The 18,353-nt window shown below is 43.9% G+C and overlaps 1 long non-coding RNA gene across 7 annotated transcripts in view; it reads right to left on the bottom strand.

Annotated features, from left to right (window-relative positions):
* The window catches only part of LOC115076873, a 313,677-nt gene that overhangs the window by 190,001 nt on the left and 105,323 nt on the right, over positions 1–18,353 (bottom strand). For 2 of the 7 annotated variants that reach the window (XR_003852886.1, XR_003852885.1), the window contains exons 3-6: positions 9,141–9,192; positions 4,540–4,611; positions 4,180–4,272; positions 3,204–3,396 (exon numbers count right to left, since the gene is read on the bottom strand). The exons of 1 other annotated variant lie outside the window; for it this stretch is intronic. This is a non-coding gene — a long non-coding RNA (uncharacterized LOC115076873). Of the gene's footprint in view, positions 1–3,203; positions 3,397–4,179; positions 4,273–4,539; positions 4,694–9,140; positions 9,193–18,353 lie in introns of all 7 variants that reach the window. 4 more of the 7 variants (XR_003852884.1, XR_003852883.1, XR_003852887.1 and 1 more) reach the window with 3 other exon arrangements.

Here is an 18,353-nt window from a genome sequence, read left to right as displayed (position 1 = left end):
GTGCTTTGGTTACTACAGACAGATTTGTACCAGTCGAAGCCCGAGCTGCAATCATGTGATTTTCCATTGTGTGCAATCACATGGTGACATGGCAGCTTCTCGTGGGAAAGTCATCCAGGATCAGCACGGGCGGTGCAGACCCCCCTGGCTATTTCCATGTTTAAAGGGTGAAAGTTCTTTACTTCCCCTAGGACAAGACAGCATTCTGCATGAAACATCATTCAAATAATCTTCATCCTAAGCCCCACCTCTCACCTACATAATTTGTGACGGTTGGAGCTTGGTAATTAATATTTATTAAATAGCTAACTTCTCAAACACATTAAAAAACCTGGCTAATTTGTCTTAATTCTGATACTATGTTATTCCACAATTTTAGCTGATTGTTTTCAGATGATCTATTTTCATGATTATCTAAATTCCATCCAATGAGAAATACCCAATAGCTTGGAGTTTACAACTGTAATTCTGAGTTGTTTTTCTTCCCATTTCTAACATCTTTACTATACACTACACTGATTTTACTACAATATTTCTTTTTTCACGTGCTTTTGACTCCTGCTCACCTTTCCCTATTTTGAACAAGAATCGCATTTGCTATGATAGAATTTAGGTTAGCATATTCTACGGACATTAAAGGGGCCCTAGGTAGAATTAGAGGAAGAAATCTTTCTTTGATGGACTGACTGGACAGCAGAGATGAGAAGAGAATGAAAAAGGAAGCTGATTGTAAGCTAGGCCAGGAGAAGATGTGGGCAAAGAAGTGGGAAGTGCAATACCACCAGGATTACAGTCTAGCCTTTTCTTAAATGCCATGGATAAGCGACTAATTCTGCACATATTGGGACAGATTTTAAAAGCCCTACACGTGCCGGGCCTAAAGCCCTGGGATGCGTGTAAATCCCGGGGCTGGGGGGTGAGACAGGTAGGGGAAGGGAGGGGAATGGGGGGGGGGAGGGGGGAAGGAAAGTTCCCTCCGAGGTTGCTCCATTTTCGGAACGGCCTCGGAGGGAACGGGGAAAGCCAGAATGATAGTTCTGTCAGGCTGTATCAATCAGATTTCACGGAAATAGGCTTGTGTGTACCTCTAGCACTGGTTTTACCCTCATTGCGAGAACAGACTTGTAGTCTTGCTTTTTCTTGAGGGAAATCAGAACTTCAAGTCCCAGCATGCAAAGGAGTAAAACCAGATGTGGCTCAACTTGTCCTGAAACAGTGGAGCCAGTTGGCAGTGCTATGTCTGATTCAAACTATTTTTCATCCAATGTGCATCTCACACGCGTGCTGGTAAAGGTCGACTCCATCTTTCCATGTATCTGTCCATGTGCTGGCCTCAGTGGTTTGAATGGGACGGCCTTTCTTTTGTAGTTTGTGCTGTTTTTTCAGGTCCTGGTCCCTTTTCTAACTGAGGCATTAATGGCCCTGTGGTAGTGGTAGCTTTGCATTGAAAATCCTGAGGTGAATGGCTGAATTAGCTCACAAAGTGTTACACCCTGCTCCAAGCAAGGGCTAAATTGTGGGGAAACCGTAGCCTCCAGCTCCAGCCTCCCGAATGCTTCTCCTCGGTGTGCATGAAAGGGCCCGCAAAACTGAGTTCCCCAGGTAGTTACACGCACACTGGCACCCACTGATTTTCAAGATGTCACTTACGCGCATAACACAGGATTATAGGTGCATACGTTGGTTTGAAAATCTAGCCCTTACAGCTTAATTTCATTATAAAATATATTTTTCCTTCTGAATTTACTTTGTAGCAATTCAGCCTTATTAGCAATCTAAAAATGTTCAAATTATATAACAAATTCCTTTTTTTTAATTATTTCTCAATAAACTATTATCTGAAAAAGCTATTTAAATATTCTGAATAGGATTGCTGTATGCATGCATAATTAACTATGCCATTTCCATGGGGATAATTATGCTGCATATGAATTTTTTTTAAATTAAGCCTAATTCCATATTCATAAATTATGTGCCTATTTTATTCTTATTTTGCAGCCTAATAGATAAAAAATTAAGGAAATTCAGAGCAGTCAATTCTACGGTCTCCTAATTTTCTGCTGCTAGAGCAGCACACAGAATAATGTTTCCAAACTTTATCCTGCAAGCAAATGAAATGTTAAAGTAAGCCATAAAGATAATTGTCTTCTGCATAAAAGTTTGCTTGTAGACTGTTTCTTAAACATCCTTCACGTCATGCTAGTCAAACCGTGCCAGGCAATAGGTGTGTGTGTGCTGGAAGTGAGGAGGCCACAAACCTCCATGAACTGAGTGGGTGACTCATTCACATTACAAGACATGGTCACCCATGTCCTCGGGAGAGTCACCAGCGTGAGCACCCATGGCCAACAGGCACATCCTGCATGAGCCGCAGCAGAGCCCCAGCATGATGTGCACCAGCTTCAGGTGCAGAAGCAACCGGCATCCCCTCCACTCAAGAGGAGGAAAGAGAAGCTCCCCTCCCCCCTGCAGAAGATGCATTAGGGATCCAGCAGCTCGCTTACTGCTTATCTTTATTATCTTACACTACTCAGGTGGGGGGCGGGGCAGAGGAGATGGTGGACAGGGATTGGTATGTTGGGGTGGGTTTTCTACTTTTGCAACAACAGTAATTGATGCGCTGTATTTTATTGTGTATTTAATTCACGCTTTGTATATTATTGAATTGTATGTAAGCCGCTCTGGGTCCCTTGGAGGAAAGCGGGAGAAACTGTAAAATACAACAAGGAGGGCCCCAGGATAAGCTGAGGTGCCAATAACATGGCTGACATGGCCACAAAACCGCCCCTTCCGCCCCACCCTTTGTTTGTTTGGGCGGGCGGGCGGGATGGATCTATCACCCAGCTCATGCGCCCAATCCTTGAAGTGCTGAGGCAATGACGTCAGATGTTAATCCCTTCTGGCACAGATTACAGGGTTTCTGGTCAGGTGGGAATAGCCCCCAAGAAAAATATTCAGCTAATAATAGCAATAATCCTCTCTGGATAAGGCATTTACTGTCAGCTACTGTTCTAACCAGAGGGTATTATTATTATATTTAACAATATTTAAACAATAACGCAAAGCTTTATGGAGGTCAACCATTTTATTGAAAGGCTATTGCCTCTTGCAGGGCGGGAAAACAGAATAATTCAACTAAGCGAAAGGATTTCTTTGTGGAATTTGGGCACTGGTGATGGGAATTATTGTACAGTCTCACTTACCTTGTCAGGAGATGAAGTGTGTATGTACCAGAGGCCTGGCCTTTGGCCCATTGTACTGTGACTTCCATACTTGATCTGCAAGCAGAAAAAACCAGCACCAAATTCCTGGTAAAAGTGGTCACGTTTTCCTAGATGCTCTTCTTCTGTGGGGACATCAACATCTGAAGCATGGGCAGAAAATGCCCTCGCCCCTCTAGTACAGATGTGCGTCGTCATTTTGAGGGAAGGGCCACACAACCAAAAAGAAATCAAGACAGGTGAAAGTAAAATAAGGCAAGCTGTATGCTCTACCAGTGGCAGAAGTGTCTTCAAAGAGTGCGTAAACCGCAGTTAGAGACCGGCTGAGACACACAGTGCCTCTCGCACCATACATCTGAGCTCAGACTGCAAAAGTGCACATCCTTTCATCAACCTGAATCTCTGTGCATGGAATTTGGCAGACCTGAGCCCAACAGGAAGGAAAATAATGACATTGCAAACAGTGACTTCCATCAAAACAATAAGCTATGTGATTAACGAGCATGGTTCATCAGCATCACCATCAACTTCCTTCAATGGCTTTTCAGTAAAGGGAAGAGAACAATCATTGTTAGGCAGACTGAGGCACAGGGAGGTAAGTACGGCGACATCTTTCGAGAGAAGCATCTAAAGTGGAGCTCTGTTTACTCCATTTGCTGCTCCCTTTCTTGGACTGTTTTGGCAGCCGGCAGAATTACGACTGAAATCATTCCAGGCAGTGTATACCTGTAGGTTATGATGAGTTTAAGGGAGTCTGAATGGGAAAAACTGGGGAGGTAACCTTTGAAAATCAGTTTGCAGGCCTCTGGGATACTTAGAAGCTATGTGAAGGGTACTGAAAATAGGTAAGTCTGAGTGCAAGGACATTAAAGGTGATGGGTCCAACATCACCCTGTGAGGAGGAAATGTGAGCTTGCAGCCTGGGTCACAACATTGTGCACTAATTAGTGAATCACACCTCAGTCTCAGTTATGAGCGTGTAGTCACTCGGAGTTCCTCTATAAATGCACGTCTGGCACACCTCCTTCTCTCTCATCCCATTGCCATGAATCTGCAAAACAAAAAGAAAAAGCATTTGTAATCAACTGCTCAATGTCTGTCCTAAAACCATAGAAATCGCATACATTGTACCATGCAATAATAAAAACGTTTAGTTAGCATATATTAAGCACACGTTTTAAATATCCCTTACTGTAATTCCGAAGCCTGTGTGCAATGATGTTACAAGTATATAAAGCCAATAACCCATAACTGTGCGGGGTTGATGGCCATCAGTTTCCAACCCTCTAAAAATACATAGTTCATAGGTATCACTTACCATTACTTAAAGAGAAGTAGAACACAAGGAACAGGTCAGCTTTTCGGATCCTTCTCGTCCACTTGCTCACAGCTGCAGAATAGATCAGGCAGAGGATTTATAACCCTGGGTCCTCCCCTGTCGCTCTTGACATTTAGTGACATCCATCTTCTTTCTGTGATGCACACGTACACCTAGATAACTCTCACCTTCCAGCAACGCCATTCTCATCGCAGATCAAAGAAGCCAAACTAGAAGAGGTTACCCATATTCTTTTTCTTCTCTTTGGTGCCTCTTATATTGACTCTTACTCCTGTACTTCCTAATATTTCTCAGCTAAGGTTTGTATCCCTTTGTGATCAAATGTTAATCGGAACCGAGAAGGGGTGACTGATTAGCACTGCTTTCAATTCCTTGTTGTATGGCGGTTTCTAAAGCTTAGTTTGCCATTGCACACTGAATGACTGTACTTTTAATTACTGCCACTCCAACCCATCAGAACCGCTCAGGAAAAACGCCAACTCCTTGCCAAGATAATGCCCAGTGCCAGATGGCAGTGCTAGCTAGGAATGTGCCTCTCTGTAGTGTCGCTCTGCACAACCTCAAGATAATGAAGTAAACAGCAGCTCTGTGGCTGGCAGACGATAGCGATAAATAGTAAATTTCAATTTAAATGTTAAAAAAAAAAAAATGCTTAAGACGACATATATTAAACATCTTTCCAAGCTGATATTTTTCTGCCCACATGCTGTATGCGTCAGCCTATACGTCTCTCTCTTGCCAGCCTCGGTCATGCCCTGCTCAAAGCAATCTCTATGGGCTGTTCTTTCATGCTCAATGATTTTTTTTTCAGTCCTGGTTGCCATTTAATAAATTCCCTCTCCTATTTCAACTGTAGTAATCAAGTGCTCCTTTCTCCAGCAGATGGCGGGTGACTACAGCTGAATACTGTACACACAACAGACCAGGCCGCTGGCCTCGGTGTGCTGAACAATGCTATTCGTTAGACTGAGCAGGGTTAGAAATACAAAACTTTTTGAACATGCAGAACACATCTCTGATTTCTGTTAACAGATTAGAATATAAAGCCTCAGATAAATGATTAGATACTTTTTCAATGCCTTTTATTGCATGCTATGCCCTAGTTACATATTTATTCTATTATGATTTTTTTCACTAGCATATTCTAGCGTCTCCAACAACAATCAATGCGCTGAATTTTTTCCTTCCTTCCTAGTAAGCTGTTCAGAATTGAATATTGTAAGCCTAGCATTAAATTCTATCCAAATTGCGGCCTCTGCTTGTAAAGTGGACACGTGGAGATGTATGGGGCATTCACAGAGGTTGTAGAATGCCGCATAATTCTGTTCCAAAAGTACAGGCATATGTTTCTGAATGTGCAAGAAAACGCATACTTTCTCTACCTATTTTATAAACAGAAAGACGTATAATTTTGGCACGGAATAAGCCTGATTTATACACGGAGGCAGGTATTTTCTAAAGTATGCATCTATACCATTCTGAAATGACTTACTTGGAAGCACCAGTTAGCCAATATCTCACCAGTGCATCTCCACTTCACCCTGAACCCACCCACCAGATCACCCATCCCTCCCAGTACTGAGCGCCTGGTTTCCTAGCGCACACACAGCCATCTCCTGGGCACCTGATGCAATACTGAAATGAGCTGCTGTGGAAAATCTGTGTGGCCCTAGTGCTCAAATGCATTGAGTGCCCAGGAGACATGGCTGTGCGCCCACAATCGCAGCAGCGGGTACTAACATGAGCGTCTGTTTCTTCAGATCTGATGCTTAGATCCAGGTGAGCACCAGCGGCTGACCGATGGGCCAAGAGGTCTGGGACAGACCAAGGGCTCTTCTACCTGAAACGGTGCAGTTGGACTTAAAACAAAGCTTGCCAGACCCCCAAATCCCCCCCCCCCCCTCGGCAGTAAGTGAAGGAGTGAAAAGGGGATTGTTTTTTTCCCCCGAGATGTGACAGTGAATGGATCAATCGGAGGGAATAAATTCATATTAAGTGCCCGATCGTTAGCATTAATTGTTTTCCCTCCTTCACTTCCGAGGGAGGATTTTGGCTGTGGACCTTCCGAATGCACCATTTCAGGTAGAGGCCTCCCGGGTCAGACCCAGACCTTAGGGGGGGGAGGAGCTTGGTCAAGCCAGTCGTGAGCAGCGTTACATTTCTCGCAGTGGTAGGAGCCGCACTAGGCAGTCTCTCTTTAGTGCGACTCTTTGCATTGCTAATTCGGCTATTACCCTGAAATTTGCATGCATCTGCGCTAAGCCCGCCGCAGGTTTTTTGGCATGGGACTTTTTGGCACTAAGGCCCTTTTTACATCCTAGGGCTACTTTAGTGCTGAAAAACCCCTGCTAAAATTTGAGTAAAAACCCACAGTAGGTTTCGTGCCCCTTATTGCGTCGGCCCCAAAAACCGCAGACAACAGGCAAGCTTGATGTCACTTGTGCGAGTCAATTAGCAAGTGCAAAAATGTATGAATAAGGTCAGTAATGTATACGCTTATATCGTTTACAAAAGAGCAAATAGCATGCAGACTTCTAAACTCCTCCCCAGAAAGGCACTGGATCACCCCTTTTCCCTCCGGTAAAATATGCATGTACTTTCAATGTTATAAAATAGAATATACATGTGCACATGTTACTTACGTGCACGTTACTTACGTGCATATACGCTATTTTTGCATAAAATATTTGGCAAAGGGCATGACAAGAATGAAAATCTTTCACGTGACACAAAGTTTTTCAGACCTGGCAATAAAGTAGCACATTCTGGGCCTGGCACAACAATGCTTACATCCAACTTTAAATATTTACTGTCAACATCTATTTTCCTTTACCAAGGTTGCCAGAGAAAACAGCAAGAATAAACTGTTCCATGGTACTTTGCTATAAACCTTTGTTTACGTCCACTAAGAAAGAGCAAATCAATTAGAAAGTACATGGTTGTACCACGACTTGACTAAAGGGAGGTAACTTTCACAATGTACCTGTTCCAATTATTGCATGCTTTCATGATAATAAAAGTTAAATTTTGAGTTAAAAAAAGAGAAGATTGTGCCTTGAGATATGTAAACAGCCAGGTTTTGCCCTCAGTATAGAATGAGGAGAGGTGCCAGTCCCCCACAAACCAGCAGTGAAAACTGGAACGTCCTGCATTGCCAACGATGGTGCGGAAGCTGCAAAGCCACATCTGGAGATGGCACCATGGCGGTATTTCTCTCATGTTGCAAATCAGATGCTTGGGCCTGTTTGAGGGCATGTCCAGCTCCATCCCACAGAAATGTCCTAGCCCATTTGACTTTGCTTTTTATGTGCACCCCCTTTTAAATTTTGTAGAACAGAGAGCCAGGAAGCCTCAGTGATCTTCCCACCATTATTTCAAATAGGAGAGACACCATATGTAAGTGACTATAGAGCTCCAGTTCAAAGGACAAGCCAAGCCCCGGTCCTGGAGAGAAGATGGAAACCAGATCATCTCCTCCATGCATGCCATGAGGTAAATCTACGAATGGCTCAGGCTGCCCCCCTGGATATACCAGATTCATTACCCGCATATCCCTGCATCAGGCCTCTTCGGAATCTGCTTGGGAAAGCATGGGCCGCATTCCCAACCTTTACTTCAACTCCCCCCACCTTTTTTTCCCTAAATTTTCTTTCACTCTTTCGAAAATTTTGCTGGCTTTGCAGCTCCTGCCCGTTCTTTACACTTCTAGCTGTAAGGAAAGCTTCTCTTCAGAGCACCATGCATGTGCGGCCTAACCCAAGGTAAGAAGACAGCAGGGACAGCCCAGAAGCAGGAGGCACAGGCAGGGCCCGGGACTGGGATGTGGCACGAGATTTTCCCACAGAAGCAGAATGGGAGAAAAAATAAAATGCCTTTGGACAAAGAAAACAATTGGAGGGCACAGTTAATGAGTTCTTTGAAAGATATAAATGAAGCAATTAATTGATATACTGAGAAATGTAGTGGGATCAGTTGCCCCCAGGGACCAGCAAAAGACAACCAACGGAATGTGCTTTTCTCAGGCCCGATGCAGCCACCCCTGGTTTTATTCCCCCGCATGCAGGGCAGGTGCAGGAGTATTTGGCGAACCTTCGGTCAGGGAGCCCCCCCTCCACCAACTTCCCTTTTCGCTGCAGCTCCAGCACAGGGCTCCTCTTCTCGGCAGCGGTGCTTCACTGCCCCCTTTCCTGGTGGCACTGCCTCTGGCGCAGCCCCTCTCTGGGCCTGGTGCTGACGGATTTTGTGTGCCTCTTTATGCTGCTGCCTGGTTTGTCTCATGGAAGCCCCAGCCCCAACTGCATGCATGCGGTCCTTAATCCTGCTTTCACTTGGGGAGTTGGACCTGCAAATGCCTGCCTACAAAGGGATAAAACCAACAGTGGCTCAGCCTGCCCCGAAACGATGGCGCCAGCTGGTGCCTCTGGTGCCTGGTGATTTTAATTAACAGGGCTCCCAATATCGTAAATTCCAACAGCAGTATGCTGCTCAGCTGTCGCTATTTCCCTAAAATAACTAACAGTTGCAGCAGTTTGGTTTGGTTTTTTTTTTACTTATCGTAAGTAATGCAAGCCAAGACTTACTCTCACTACCGAGGCGATGACGATCCGATCATCCAGCACAGAGAAACGGCACCTGGAAGACACAGGATCAAACGTGAGCCTCATGAAGACGCAGCACGGTGCACAAATGTCAGACGCGTGGCACTTTGCAAGCCCAGTCCCAGGGCAGTCTGGTAGCTGAAAGTCCTGCTTACACAAGAACCAGAACACCCTGGCCTGCTAGTCTGAGAAACGGGGTGGGCTGAGGAGCAGCAGCAGGGAGAGGTCAGGGTTAACAGCAAACAGTCCCAGCAGGCTGGCCATGACCTCATCCCTTTTCATTTCCTTTTTTAAAACTAGAAGCAATTTTATTCACTGCCACAGGACAAAAAAAGAAATGCCCATTTTCCTGTTTGTGATCACGCAAGCTTGTGTTATAAATCAGGAAGATAAAGTGTAAATTACAAGGAAGATTGGGTGGCATCATTTTGATTATATGTAGAAGTGGAAGAGACATATCATTTGCTGTATTTGTCCACCACACACACAGGAAAGGAGAAGCAATGGAGATAAAAAGGATCTGTGCCTCTGCAAAGACCGAAATGAGTAATCGTGTACTGGACTTTGGGTAGGAATTGTAATAAACCGGATGATATTGATCATGATTCGATGTGCTTACATTGGTCTGACCTGACGAAGGCAGTGTGACCCTTGATAAATTAGGCCCCACCTGCACTGTGTCTGCCGGCCCTTCTGCCTGTTTAAGTGAACGAACCCCCCCCCCCCCCATTACAGACGAAAGGGATGGCCCGCTGCTGACATCACACCCACATACTGTTACTTTTCCGATAGCCACGACAAGCTGCATATTCAAAAGCTCCTTAGCTAGATAAGCAGTGACTTCTCCGGCTAGGGGGCAGCCGCTGAATATCTGGCTACGTTCAGTGGTTGTCACTTAACCAGATAACTCAGGGGCAGGCAAAGGAGGTAGCGAGGCAGCACTTAAGCCAGATAAGTGCCGGTTCAGACTTATCCGATCAAGTTAACCGGACAAGTTAGACCTGCATAGAGACTTAGCCATCTAAGCAGCAATTTGTACATGGATATTCAGCATTGCCATGCTCTGAATATCTCGTGTAAGTTGGCCATAGGTCTTATCCAACTAACTTACCAGGATGAACATTTTTGAATACTGAGGCCTATGTGTCAGTATCAAATCACTGGTAATTGGTGGATTTGGACAGTTCTTTTCTCTTTACAGTGAGGGACAACTGGGACTGGGGAGGAGGAGGGGTGAGAAATGCAGGCTTGCAAAAGCGGAGCAGCTCAGCACACTTAAATAGATGGGAGATTGCATATCATTTTACAGACAAAAGCACAATATTGGGGATATGCTTTTGTTTTAAAATGACATACAAACATTGATATCGGTGATATTGTTCTGACACAAAAAAAACGTACAAAATTTTGTTTCATGTTATATTGTTTTACTATGACTTTGAACGCTTCGGCCCATGATCTTAGTAAAGTGTGCATGTTATAAAAAAAAAAGTGCACGCATTGTGAAAAGTAGCATGCACTAAAACTAAATGAAGTAACACAATAACTCGATGACATGACAACGCACAATATTTTTCCACGCACACGTCTACCAAATATTATTATACCATGACACAACTGTTACCAGGGAGATCTTATAAATAGGGAGGATAACTTTCAAACAAATATGCTTGGTGGCATACATGCAAGTATATTGGCCACGAGCAAATATAAGCAAGTATTTTCTAACCCATGCATATCGTACATGTACAGGTTATAAAATACATGTTATCTCCGCCCTGCAAGATATGTATGTAGGCTTATGCGCAAAGCATGCAATGCATTGAAACCATGTATATCAACGCAGTGAAGGTACATACTTTTCCTATTTTAAAAATATATGTGCGTATATTTTACACACAATAGTAAAATAGGACTTAATCGTGTAGGTCACTATTTACACGTGTAAGTTGGCCAGTTTTAAAACCTGGGCAAGTAAATGAAATGAACCAGTTTCATAATGAGTCCTTCTCCGAGACTTTCACTCCGACCTCTCACCCTGTTATTAAACACGTTTAATATCACTCACACCAGCTAATTAGGAGATGTAAAAATACATGACTAGGCTGCCAAATGTATGTGCGTGTCTTTTGAAACAGCAACCCCTGCGTGCAACTGTTGGACCCTTTATGCACATTTTCAACTTTTATAAAACATGGAAGATGCGAGTTAAGGCTACTTGCATGCATACATGCTAAATGTTGCACATGTAAAGTTTTGAAGAGTCACCTATACTGGTTTTTTTCCCATACAGTGCCTCTCTCTATGATGAACATTTGAGATAAAGATGCTTGGTGCCAGTGTTCTGACTCAGGGAGTTACACAAAGAGGCACCCCTGTTTCTGCAGAACTAGCCAACTTTTAAATAGTACCTCAGTAAATATTTCTTACTCTTGTTACAGTAACAGGAGGAACCATGATGTAATTATGCTGGTTATGCTTTGATTGAATTAGGACGATGAATTACAAAATAAGCATTAAAGACTCATTTTGCAATGCACCAAACAGTTCAAATTAAAAAATAAAATGTATTAGTACATAAGTATAAAATGTTAGTCTGTGGGGTGTGTATAATGAGCTGCATTACACATCTCATTTTCCCATAAGTAACAGAAAGCTTTGAGGGATGGGGGATATATGACTAAAATCTGCAGGTGAGCAAAGTCCAGAAACAGGAACTAAAGAAGAGTAGGATCATCCTCGGAGAAATGGAGTCATGCATGTGTCTTGACTTGTTATTTACTTGCACTGCTTCCAAATATTAATGTTACACAGTGCAAATACTGGTCCCACCCACCTAAGCTGCTGATTGCTGCAGATAAGGGATCCATACTGCTACATATTTAGTTGTGTTCCCTAGCTATCAAACCCCAGTGTTGTGGTGCACAGAGCCCTTCCTGACAAGGGCTTATTGAAAGCTGCAGAAATGATTTCTCTCCTCCTTGCTTATTCCCCACCCCCCCCCCCCCTCTCTCCCCCTTCCCCTCAGCATAGTGCCCCATCCTGGAACAGCATCCAATCAAACAGCAGGCAAGGTGCTGCTGATAGCCCCAGGCAGCTCTCTAATTGGAGACCGACACCGGAGAGAAGAAGGGGATTGGCTGCACTATTCCCCCCTCGGGTTACCAATTTCCTATTAATTGCAGGCGACGGAGCTAAACTCATTTGATACTACTCTATAGACATTTGTTAAACTTCTTAGCGGCCAGCATCGATGCTTTTAAAATTGAAGGGTTTGTTTTTTTATCCATAACAAGACTTCTCTTTTATCCTTGTAAGCAAACTCCAGTAAAAGAAGCTTGCCCATCAGATTAAGGGCCAAAAAGAGCTTGAGAGAGCTCCCTTTCCTGCCCCATCACAGCTGCAGTTCTCTCTAAGCTGCCTCGATGCAAAACGCCTGGGCACGTCTGTGTCAGTGTGTTATGAATTTTCATAGGGATACCAAGCAGATCTGTTTTCCTTTCAAAACTCAGCTAATACTTACACAGATACCAAAGTACCCATGTGCTTTCCCCTGCTCTCTCTGTGGATGGGATACGGCAGGTATATTTCAATATTCAAGATGCACACGTACTCTTCTCCTTCATTTTGGAATGGCTAAAATCAGCCACCTGGAAATTAGGCAGCTATATGCAATCTTCAAAGCCTTTCATCTTGTCAGTTAATGCCAACTGCATCCTTTGAAAATTGCCTTCCACATAGCCAACTACTGGGGAAGCTGTTGAAAATAAGGAGAGAGCTGGAATATGTTTCAAAGCGGCTTATTTCATGCGGGCCCATCGGAGATAACTGAGGGAAATTTTTTTTTATTCTGGGGTATTTTCCTGATTTATGGCTGCAGTAGTAGCAAATGAAAGTGTTAAACCTCATTTAAAAAAAATGTAAGGAGTTAATTCCTTCTACAGGAGGTGCGGCTGGTTTTTAAGCTCCTGTGGCCAGAATGTGCTTGAAGGTCTCCTAGGAAGCTTTTCTGAGCCTGTGCTTGAATTCTGGATTTAATTACTCACTTTTTGAAGTCCGAACTCAAGGCCAGATACAAATTCAGGTGCAGTTGGTAGGTCCCTGCGCCGTCTAAGGGAGTCATTTACTAAAGATGTTCTCTCATTTTGTGTCTGTGGGAAAAATGCTTAGTAAATGGGCCACTAAGCTGAACCACTGTACTGCTCTGGCATCCAAAGACTGCGATTACTTTGTATCTGCCATTTCAACTGCTGATGAGGATACAAACTTTGAAATGGGGGCAGGCAGCCTTCATACATGCGCTCTGCCCTAGAAAGCCCTAATTCACCAGCTCAGCATCCTCTCACCATCCAATCAAAACAAAATATTTTCAGATCCTCCAGATATAATAGCAGAAACATGAAAATGAGTTTTGTGCCTCAGATGTCCCTTTGGAGCAATATTGTACAGCTATAAGTGGGGGGCCAGGCTTCTGTGGGATATACCCTCATCCTCTCTGCCCAGACCAAGCTTCACCCTAATCAGCTCTTACTGCCAAGATCCCAATCTGCTGGAAGCAACCTGATTATTAGAAACTGTATGAACAGAACATTAAGGCAAACCTATATGTCAAGATGCAAAAGTTCCGAACAGATTGCATCATTCTAGCAGGAAATAAAACTCTATACCAAGTTCTTTTGGCTTGTTAGTTATAAAATAATGAATGATCTGATCTGTAGTTGCCTTGCTATAAATATTGATCCTCAAATAGGAAAGATTTCAAATGAAAGCTGAAATTAACAACATATCACGGCACTCTATGTATATATGAGCAATAGTGAAATCCAAGACTGTTTTCTTTTTATTCAGATCACGAAAGATATTTTATATCGGGCAATGGTGTTCAAAGGTATTTTGGGCCCGCCTAGAAGAAACATTTGCTGCTTTGCCCGTGGCAGGTACGTGAGCTACATCAGATCTTTTCTGAGAAGAGCATGCAAAGGGTTAACAGGAGTAGCTGATGGTTTAATAAAGGCAAAAAAAATGGAACGGCGCTTTTTTTTATTTTTTTGCCAAAAGCTGCCATGAGGGCACTGAACTGCCTTTTCTTGTCTCTCTCTCTCTCACACAAACACAAACAAAATAAAACCGAAAAGGTTTCTCCAAATAACATTTCTAGAAAGGCAGTCTTACACAGGACACCTTTAGCTGTACATTAGGACTCTGTATTTATCTGAGTTTCTGCCGGAACCAGGAGAGCGCAAACTTTGGCAGAAACACAGTAAATCATAGCTTTACTTTACGCAATGCCTCCAAATAATGTGGCAATGGCTTTGCAGTCTTAATTAACCAAAGCGCAAAGCTTCATCCTTCAACACCTGGAAAGGAGAAGCTTTACCCTGAAATACTGCGGGTTTCTCTCCGTTTTATTTTGTTATCTCTCTCCAGCGGGGCTACGTTTATCAGAAAATAAAACGAGGCACTCGAGCACTTAAAAGCGCCGAGGTGCAAGACTCCGGGCCCGGGACTGCCCCCGCACGCACGTGCTCTGCAGAGAGAGCTCAGACTGCAAGCAGCAACGCGAACAGGACTGGGGGGGGGGAACAATAAAAACCTTCTTTTAACGGCGAGCGACGCTAGAATGCAAACGACCAAAAAAAGGTCAGACAGCTCTTTGTTTCGGAGAGCGATTTCCTGCAAGCCGGGAAGAAAGGAGCCAGTTTTGACGGGAGAAGAGCCCTTCTGGAGGCTAAACGCTTGCAATATTGACCTGCTCCCATCTCTCTGCTGGCTACAGAGGGGGCGAAAGCCCTCCGCTCTCTTTGCACGAATAAGTGCCTAACATTAATAGCAGGCAAAAGGGAAAAAGCAGTGCACAAATCAACAGCCGGGGGGAGGTGGGGGGGACCCCTCTCTGAAAAGTGTGGGAGGAGAATCAGGTTACTTGCCTGCTCTGTCAGGCTTGCGAGAAAGGCGCACTTGGAAAGAAAATGCAAGCGGCTTACTCGAAGTGGCATTGAAAGGGGAAGGTGTGGGGCCCGCCCCCCCCCCCCGGCAGCTCTCCGGCCGGTCACGTGACGGCGAGCGCGCGGCCCTGTGCGGGGCTCCTCCGGGCCGGGAGCTGCCACGTGCGGGGGGGGGGAGATCGAGCTTTCCTACCTCTTTCAGTGCTGGCGGGGGATCCTCCTGGGTGCCGGGAGCGCTCTTGCTGTGGCCGCGGCCGGGCGACTCTGGCAGCCTTTGCGCGGGGGGGACGGGGGCAGATCTGGAGCTCCGTCCGATTTTTTTTTTTTTTTTGCCTTTTCCGCTCATCGATCGGCCGAGGATCGAAGCTCCTGTCGCTGCATGCGTGAAGCAGATACAGCTTAGCAAGCACTTTTTTTTTTTTCCCCGTGAGCCGGGGCCAAACAAATCATCTTCTCCCTGCCTTTCTCTATGGCACGGGGGGTCGCGTGAATGAGTTACGGGCTAGGGTGAAACCCCCCCAGCCTCCAAGTGCGTGGCTGCCCCAGGGAAAGGCTTGCAAAGGGCATTTAGGGCAGCTTTTCACAACCTGAGAGCTGCGGAGAGGCAGCAAAATACACTTTGGCAGTCCCCAAGTTGCTGAATGGCGGGCATCGTTTTTGCACTGTTTTAGGGACCTTAAAAAGAGAAAGCTAAAGCCAATCTAATATAAAGTAAAAGGTGGAAGCAATGCAAGCTGGTGCTGCTTAAGAAACCAGCAGTGCTTTAAATAGAACAACCCCCCCCCCTAAACTTGGGGGGGAGGGGGCGCACAACCTCCCCCCACCCACAGGAAAAGTCCGCAGCCGCCCAGGCCCTTTAACCTGCCTGGGAAACGATGCCCCCTCTGTGCCTGTTTTTGTGGGAGCGAGCAGGCTCCCACTTTTCTTTCTTTAATCGCCACAGGCCCAGGAATGCAGGTGGTTACCGCGCCCGAGGACCCCGCGTTCCCCGCTGCGGCGTCTGAAGTGGCAAAGGACTCCGCGCTGAGACTACGCGGGTGCGATCTGCCTTTACGCGTGTATGGACCGACTGCATGCTGAGATTAGCGGTGGCTTTATTTTATTTTATTTTATTTTGCTATTGTAATATAGAAAATACAAAAAAAAAAATCGCGAGGATCCGCAGCCAAATGAAGAACAAATAAAACTCTCCAGAACTTTGCAGTCAGGATCTGTGCGAAAGTGAGGAGGTTCCAGTCATTTGCTTGCATTTCACAGTCCTATAAACCTATTTGCCTGCCATAAAATCGTCCTGTCAAAGGAGGTAAATTAATACTGTTCCTGAAATTCTGCTACCACATCAAATGCATTTTTTTTTTAACCTTCTTACTCAGCTGTAGCAGAGGGAAGCAGGGTGGATGAGTTTGCTGTAGGGAAGATCTGTAAACCGCCGTGCACACAGAAAACACAATAGTTTTGCATTTAAAACGAATTCCTTAAATCTGAATTTTCCATGCATGCATAATATAACTGAACAAAGTTTTGGAAAAGTGATTTAACAAGCTGCAAAGGTTCAAAGGGGCTTTTATTTGTATTTGTCTAAGAACTATATAATATTTATATTGTATTTTAAAAATTATGCTTGAGTGATTTACTGAAATACACAGTATCGTCTCCAACTGCCCCCATTACATTTAGCAATTCTAAGTGTCAAGATACAAAACTTGGCAGAATTTTTCTGTCTAGGAAATTTGGAAAAAAAAAATCCCCACTCACTGTGTACATTAGGATTTGCTACGGGGAGAAATTTGCTCTTTACAAACCAATATTAGAGCCGGGCATAATTCCTAAATATTAAGTTACACATGCTGGTAACAAAGGTCATGTTTATTTAAATATTTGCTTAAATACGACACAAAACTATATTATATTCCACAGCAATGATTTCTCAAGGTCTGTATACAGTTATTAAAAATGTAAAATAAACACTTATATTCACTCTAGCCAGCCTTAAATGCAGAGTTTTATTTTACTTTTCATATAATCTTATGCTCTGTAACTAAATGTATATATTACGTTTTTCTATAGCTAACATTTGAAAAGATGCCTGTCACCATTCAGCCTGCTTTATTGCCACAAACAAGGGGCTTGCTTTAATAATTGGCGGTGATGTACATTTCCCTTAGAAGTGTGGATTATTTGAATAAGGTTTTCTTTTGCTTTCATTTTGATACATATTTATGTGCTTTCTTTAAAAAAAAAATCATTAGGTTACTAAAATGCACGTGAATAAGGTATGTCACACAAAAAGACCAGGCTGAGAGCAAGCGGTCTGTTTGAGACAGCTCCTAGACCTTACAACTGTTATTATATAGGCAGGGGACACAAGCTTGGACGGGCTCTCTGCATTTGATGTTGCGATCAGATGGCTGCAAACAGCAAAATGCTTGACTTTTTAGCATGGGTCAAGCCTGTTCGTGTGCTATGGCAGGATGAAGCTAGCAGGTGACTTCCAATATTGTGCCCTAAGTAGCACCCAGGGCTTGTTAATTCTTTAGAAGGGGCATTTTAAAACCATACAAATAAATACCTCAAACACAATATTGGGGAGGAGGGGGGGAATCTGAAGTACCAAACCTTTGTCAATTTATTGCAGGCTCTTAATTGTGTGGTGTCAAAATGTGAGTTATACACTCAGTAATTCAGGACAGAATAAAAGGAAATATAAAATGGAACAGCACTTTTTTTTTTTCAGTGTACAATTTGCTTATCTTAGAGTAAATGGTCTATAAAACTGTAGTCTGGCAATAGGCTTGATGATATTGCCAGAAAAGCTGTCATAATCCTTGCAAAGTTCATGGAACCAAGTTTTCCATGATGTGAACATTAGCTGGAGCCACAGTCCAGTCTCTCTCTATTTACCCTATCAAACCCGTAGTCTGAACTAGCCAGCTTCCCTCGAGGACTCTGACACCCACTAATAACAGGAAATATTAAATGGGTTTATAATAACATTTTTTCATTTTTTAGGGGTTTTTTCTCTTATAAGCCAAATAAAGAATAAATGTTAGCAGTGTAGACACCATAAATTCCAAAAACAGAGCTGGCCTACCCCGTCTGGAAGCAAAATACAGCCATGTCCTACTGTTCCTCAGTGCACATCTTATCTCTGAGTGCCTGCGGCTATGTCCATGATACACAGAATATAAAACGTGCATCTTCTAGTTAACAGCAAAAGAATTCTCTCATCTTTCTGCTGAAGACTATGAAT

This window comes from Rhinatrema bivittatum, chromosome 15, assembly GCF_901001135.1.
Source record: "Rhinatrema bivittatum chromosome 15, aRhiBiv1.1, whole genome shotgun sequence".
Taxonomy (NCBI): domain Eukaryota; kingdom Metazoa; phylum Chordata; class Amphibia; order Gymnophiona; family Rhinatrematidae; genus Rhinatrema; species Rhinatrema bivittatum.
The sequence above is the reverse complement of the archived record's forward strand: the minus strand, read 5'-3'. Positions and strand labels throughout refer to the sequence as shown.